This window comes from Chenopodium album, chromosome 3 (genome assembly GCF_948465745.1).
Source record: "Chenopodium album chromosome 3, dcCheAlbu1.1, whole genome shotgun sequence".
Classification (NCBI taxonomy): Eukaryota; Viridiplantae; Streptophyta; class Magnoliopsida; order Caryophyllales; family Amaranthaceae; genus Chenopodium; species Chenopodium album.
In genome coordinates this window covers 52,737,621-52,745,005 of record NC_137836.1, presented here as the reverse complement: position 1 = coordinate 52,745,005, position 7,385 = coordinate 52,737,621, and the positions used below count along the sequence as shown (strand labels likewise).

Below are 7,385 nucleotides of genomic sequence, written 5' to 3'. Positions count from 1 at the left end.
TTAGTTATTGTACGACGGCCCACTAATAATGCTTCCTGAGAACGGCAAAACATCACGAGCAACCCATTCGGGACAGGACTGAATAGACCTCGTAAAGTACCCAACTTCACCATATGCAGGGCCATACCCTATTCCACCTACCCACATTGTCGGAACTGCAGCTTGAGAAGCCTGAAAATGCCCCTGTGTGATGAGTAAAACACCCTTCAGATGACAAAACCATTAACAAAAAACATAATTCCATATTTCACAAATCAAGTTCATACATGCATAACAGTTGCGGGTTCCTGATCTTTGGCCTTCCGTCCTTTTTTTCTTTTTGGCTTAGGAGCGTTACATTGAGGTTGAACAACCTGAGTTTTCAAAAAAAAAAAAAAAAAAATTAATTTCAACAGATTAAAAAAAATTCTAACTTATAAACCATACTGCCATAAACATACATATTTTAATGAACATCAAAACAGCATATGTTTGCAATTTATTTGTTGTTATCTGGAGCAAATATTACAGAAGTTTCTTTATAGCTGTATGCTCTAAACCTATTTTCTAAAGCTTCTGGTCTATTATATAACAAAGAAAAAAAAAGTAATATCAATTTAAGTGGTGTGCTTCTTGGTGACAAGGCAAGCATCCCTCAAGTCTGAGAGGTTTTTCTGTGCTCTGATGCTACCTGCTAGTTTATGCTACCTGCTAGTTTATGCTCAAAGGTTTATCTGTGCTGTTGCTAGCTTTTGTTTTATAGTTTGTTCTAGTGGTCTCCTAGCTACTTGGTTTTAGAATTTTTCTTTGTTGCTTAGTGTTGGCCTGGTTCAAACCCTTCCATGAAGTTGGGGGAAGATGATTATTTTTGCATTTTAGGCATATATCTCATAGCGTATATAAAACATAAACAAAAAAGTTTAGCCATATACCCCATTGTTTGGCACACTATGTGTGGGCAATGAATTCTTCTTGGCACATTTCTCAGCAAATGAAAGGAAACGCTTAGCCCTCGGTCGGTGTGCTTTTTTCCTAGACACTGGATCGCCAACTGGCTTCTGCACTGATGCATCTGGGGTAAGGTTGTCATTCACAGAAGAATCATCATTTGCAACAACAATAGCTTGAGTTGGAGTGTTAACTACGGGGTCAATAGATATATCGTCTAACCCCAAAGCAGAACTGACCATACACGATCCCGCAAAATCAGAGGGCGGCACGGTACCCACCCCTTCTAAATCCATATTCACCGAAGGGGAAGATTCCATAGTGGCAGCTTCACTACCAACACTTTCAACACCCTTATTACTTTCCTTTTCGTTTTGAATTGCAGCACCACCCTTTAGGATGGCAGCATCCAAGGATTTTTCCAGCTTGCATATAGCTTCAAACGCCATTTTAGCATACTCTGGACGAGTTGCTGCCTTAAGACAAACACTGTCAAACTGCACCATTATTCTATCATACCTCTTCACCTCTTCCGTTTTCGTGGGATCATGGTATGCGACCTTAACCCGCGTATGACGCCTATGGAAATCTTTACGCCACCGCCTCAATATATATTTTGAAGGGACTTCCTTAACCCCATTATCGTCAAACACCTTAAACTGATGCCTACACATGATTCCATGAGATTCGAAAAGCTTGCATTCACATGAAGCGTCACTTGTTTCAGAGTTGAATGTTACAGTGTACACTCTCTTCCTATCCATAGGAATTTCCTTTTTTTGTTGTTTATCGTAGAACCAAACCCTATCTTGAACCAAATGTTCAACAACATTGTTAGACACCTCCCTTTTCCCAACAATGCTCAAGTACATTAGCCTGGTGCATTGCTCCTGTACCTCGATGAATTTTGCATCTGTGTACACCTTCTAAAAGGCTTTCTCAAATGCAAAACCAGTTATCACATGCCTCAATCTCATTGCACTGTTCGCATCAGCTTCTTTCTCCGCATTGGACCTGTTTTCCATGGCATCACAGTACCTCTCCGCAAACTGGTACAAACGCGTGTCACTCTTCACGTACTTGTCAAAGAAGCTGTTAATGCTTTCTGAACGCTGAGTGGTTTTCATCCCTGCCCAAAATAGGTGTTTCATGTAGGCAGGGATCCACATATGCCTCTCTTCATACAGACCTATGACAAAAACAAAAAAATAACAAGCCTTAACTTGTTTACCAGTCTGCCAAAATTTGCTGCATTTATAAATTAAGTTATAAACTTATGCTCTAACATATGGGGAACTAGGCTAAGGCTAGGGGTAGGTTTATTTCAATCTAAAGTATATATTTATATAAAAAGCATAAATTATACCTGTGTATACTATTTCTGACATAATATCAACTTATGCTGCATTTTTAAATTAAGTTGTAAACTTATGCTCTAACATCCACATACTAACCATCACTTTTACTAATTTTTAACATACATATCATTCCTCCCCGTCAAAAAAAAAAATAAAAAATAAAAAAAAAACCATACATATCATTAGTAACAGAAAAGAGGATTTAAGATGATCACCTGAAAGCCACTCATCTGAACCGAGACCATAAGACTCCATTACTAACGTCCAGTTAAGCTCAAACTCATCTTGGCTCAAACTGTCATATATAACATTAAGCAACACATCATGAAATTCCTGGTAGTTCGCATAGCTCCCGAGCTTCGTACCAAACTTATTGACAATATGCCACAAGCACCACCTATGCCTAGAATTAGGCATAACATTCCTCAAAGCTTTCCGCATTGCTGCACATTGATCTGTCAAGAAACCACCGGGTTGTTTTCCGCCCATGCAATCAAGCCAATTGCCAAACACCCACTCAAAAGTATTGGTGTTCTCATGGGATACTAGAGCACATCCCAAAAGAATAGTCTGTCCGTGATGATTTACACCTACAAAGTTGGCAAAAGGTAGCGCATATTCATTGGTAACATATGTAGAGTCAAAACACACAACATCCCCAAACTCTGCATACGCTACCCTACTACGAGCATCCACCCACATCACATCGGTTAACCGACCATCATCATCTAATCGGTACTTGTGGAAAAAATTCTGATTATCCGAACACATCTTGTCAAAATAGGCAAGCATGGCATTTGCATCACCACCCTCTAACTTCAACTTCTTGTCACGAGCCAATACATTCCTCAAGTCCCTCTCCGTAAGGGCCATGTTCTCTACCCCACCCCGCTCCTTTGCTAAACTGCGATGAAGTTGAGTAACCTGAGTCCCATCACTACAGTCATTGAACAACCTCCTCCTAACTGCATTTGTTAGTTCATCCTGTCGATACATAGCTATATATCGAGACTTTCGGGGAGTTGGATTGTGAAATTTATGTTCTATGATTGCCTTCCGCACTTCCCATGAACCATCAGCTTTACAAGCAGCCCTCATTTCCACAGGACAGCCACATTTCTTAGTCTTCCTCCTGTTTAGATCCAATGATAAACCACCGCCATAGACCCTTTGCCCATTTACCCTTCTTCGTAAGTCTGTCTTACATGCACATTCACACCGCCAAATGTAGCTCCTTCTCTTATTCTTGTCTGTTTTACCATTCTCAATCTTATAATTCCCAGCTGCCCGGTATACACCAAATCCCCTTTGTTTACCGTATTTCCTAAAGAATTTATCAGCATTCTCCCAGGTACTAAAAACCATACCCACTTCTGGATGGTCCAGTAACTCTTCATAATCCCCTTCATCACACTCCACAACACACCGAGTCGGGGTTGCTTCATTTGGACCAGCCACAAATACAGCAGACCCTAGCACATCATTAACTGGGGTCCCCATGATCCCAACCTGTCATATTTAACACAAATTAATTATTTCCTAAACATGTCTAAATTTCACAAAAAGTCCAACATAAAGCAAAAATAATTGACTTCAGTAGGGAGGAAGCCTAAATTTCACAAAAAGTCCACCATTAAGTACTAAAGCATACAATTTACTTGAGCTAGAAGCTGAAGAGGGTAAGGCTGGTGAGAATTTCACCTTTACTAGCTCAGGTAAGCAAATTATTTAACACAAGATCAGACAAGAACAAATAAAAAAAGAATAATAAAGATGGTGATAGTTCTGATGAAAAAGTTTTTGCAAGATCAGACAACGGCATGAGCTAAAAAACATTCTGCTCTAAAAAACATTCTACTCTAAAAATATAGACCCCAAAGAGTATGTTTACATTTAAGGGAAAATGGGAAGTATGCATCATATTATTGATTGAAATCACGAAGCTACTAACTAACCAAAGGTACAAACAATGTATACAAGAAATTTTTGCATGATTTAGGTCCACAATGAAGACTCTAGGAGTCATACCAACATTCCACATAGGTTACAACTTCATGACCATTTGAAATTGTTTCATGATTTCAGTCCACAATGAAGCGTTCAAGTGTCATACCAACATTGCACATAGCTAACAACTTCATGGCTTGGTCACCATGAAGTAGATGCTCAAGAACACGAGAAGTCTAAGGTTGTGTTCTATTCACTTGATTGAGATTTGAACATTTTTCCTATCTATTATGAACTTAGATAAACTATATGATCTTATTAGAACTTATCTAAACTTAATTTAGTGGTAATTTGAATATAAGTAATTGTTATCACAATTTATTTTTTATACACTTCTCACTTATTGTATCTGACTATAACTTAATTTTTTTCTGAAAAACAACTTTGTAATGCCTAACGCTTAGTTTCATACTGAAAAACAACTAATCCATTCAAAGAAGCTTTGAAAAAAGAAAATTTCACTACATAAATCTGTCTACCATCAACTTATCCATTCCTTGTTCCACCAACAGAAGAAAAAAAATACTTAATGCTCCACCTTAACTTAAGGCAGGAAATCTTTTACATTAATTGGTCGTGTTTCATTCATTCCATAGTTCCATAAACTTCACATAAGTTCATTTTTTAAGGATCCCATAAATTGTTTTGACATGATTGTGGAAAGAGCATTCCGGCCAAACAGTGTAACCATGAAATTAGGTAAACTGAAACAGATAGTTTTCTCTTGGATAGCTTGGCAGCTACATTCCAGAAGTGCATTGAAAATCAGCCACAAAATTCATTCTAATCACCTAAATATATCTACAATCAACAATCAAATAATTACATGATGCCGAAACTAACCGTGAAATAATTACGGGAAGTATGCATCATATTATTGATTGAAATCACAATACTTCTTAAGCTTTAGGTCCTTAGAAAATCAAGGTGTTGGGTCACATATTCTCCTCCGTCCTTCCCTTAAACTCCATAGCTTTATCACTACTAACAAATTGCTTAATTATACTACTCATTATGCATTGGTCATTATATTACTCATTATGCACTATGCACTGGTTAGACATTTCCATTCAACAATCAAAACTCTAACCAAAATCAACTGAACAAAACCATATAATTTCAGGTATACTAACAAACATTCTTACTAATAAACACAAAATACAACAACATTACTTGATTAAGGTGGGTTTCCAAATTAATTACAACCAAAAACTAAAACATCATTCAAAAGTTTTCCCTCCAATATCTAAATCCAAACAGGAATAACATACCTCATCCGATTCAACCGGATCCAACTCTAACACTTCTACTTGATGGTGGTCACCATTTCCACATGAAGCTTCACCAACTTCCATTTACAATTCTCCCTAAACAAAACACAATAGTTGATTAACTAACAACCTAAATTTCACAAAAAAATAACATCAATACCAAAATGCAGCAAGGATCTTACTAGATTAAGCTGGATTTGCCAAATTTTGGTAGAATTTCAGCCAAAATTCAACACTTTAAGGTGGAAGTTTTGGTGGATAATTTGCAGATTTTTAGTGGAATTTCAGCACAAAAACGTCACTTTAGGATGGAATTTTAGGTGGATTTGCAGAATTTTGGTGGAATTTAACACCAAATTTGCAAAATTTGGTGGATTTAACCCCAAAAATCGCCAAACACCGGCGCCGGAGTCCTTTTCCGCGGGAAGCTTCAGCAGTGAGTTACTTCTCTCTCCTCCTTTTTCTTTTTTACCCACCCCATTCTAATTTTACCCCCCTATTTTATTTTGCCTTTTTTTAATTACAAAATATTAATTTTTTATTCAGGTATTGGGCAAGGGGGGCCAATACCTGGTAAGGGGCAATAGTTTCTCCCACTATAGTACCCGGTACTCACTTCCTCCTTCTCTTGCTCTTTATCTCTCTACTCTAAGGTTCTCTCCTGTAAGGTTCCCCTCATGCCCTTCATCTATACTCTTGCCATTATTTCTTCAATTTTTCACAAATAAACCTAAAAATGGTGCGGCAAACCCCATTCGGCGTCGTTCCTCCATAAATTTAGCTAACAACAACCTCGTGCTCAAAGGTGTAAATGAAGTTGAGTTTTCATTGTACATTGACTTTTTGATTTTTTGCTAACACGTTTTTGCTTTGCTAATTCATTTTAATAACTTCACATTTCCGGATTCATCAATTCAGGTTAGTAATTTATATTTTTTCCTTTATTTTTAATGTTTCTTTTGATAATCATTATATTTTCTTGAGTAAAATTTGATTTACTTCTTAGATCTAAGTGTGGGTTTTATCTTTTTTTTGTACTCGACATCAAACATTTCCGATTAAATTTATGGAGCAATTCTTAGATAGCGGTTTTTGTACTCCACATTATGCTTGGGTGAGTTTCAGTTATAATCCGTTTTAATTTTCCCTGTTTGTTTTAATGAATTTAATCTACGAAGTATTAGTTAGTGGATAATTTTATTCTTGTATTTTCTCGAATTTTGGGGTTAGGGTTCTTAGTTTTTTGTTGAATTTTGGTGGTTAGAGTTCTTAGTTGAGTTTTAAAAACAAATTTCTATGAAAATTTGCAATAGCTTGCTAATGATGTTTAGTTCTTAAAGATATTCGACAGGAAAAAGATCATGATGGCAGTTAGAAACAACAAAAGGTGATGGCGAAGCTAGAGATCGATGGTGACCGATTATGAAGTTAAAGACAATCATTTTAGGAGTTTATTATTTTTATTTTTGTATACCTCGTTTGAATTTAGATCTAAAATTTTATTATTTAATTTTTTGATAGGATATAGATTTTGAGTCGGTCTCAGCCCAGCAATTTGCTGGGGTTAAATTTCCCAGCACGAGGGTGTTTTGGTATTTTCGCATGAGCTTCAACTTAAGATGTATGTATTGCTACTGTTGTATACGTATTAAAATACTAATATATAATATTCCTCCCCCGTTTCCCGTTGGTTCAATTCCCGCTTTTCCTTTGCTCTACTCTCTCTCTTCTCTGAAGCGAGCTCTGTAAAGCTGTTCATTTTCTCATCTCTTCTCTGATAATCTGAATATCGTTGAGCAATTGAAGTCCTTCAAATCTAAAG

The 7,385-nt window shown here is 36.9% G+C and overlaps 1 pseudogene; it reads right to left on the bottom strand.

Annotated features, from left to right (window-relative positions):
* LOC145625116 (protein FAR1-RELATED SEQUENCE 6-like) lies at positions 1 to 5,873 on the bottom strand (annotated as a pseudogene).
* Between the last annotated feature and the right edge of the window lie 1,512 nt (positions 5,874 to 7,385).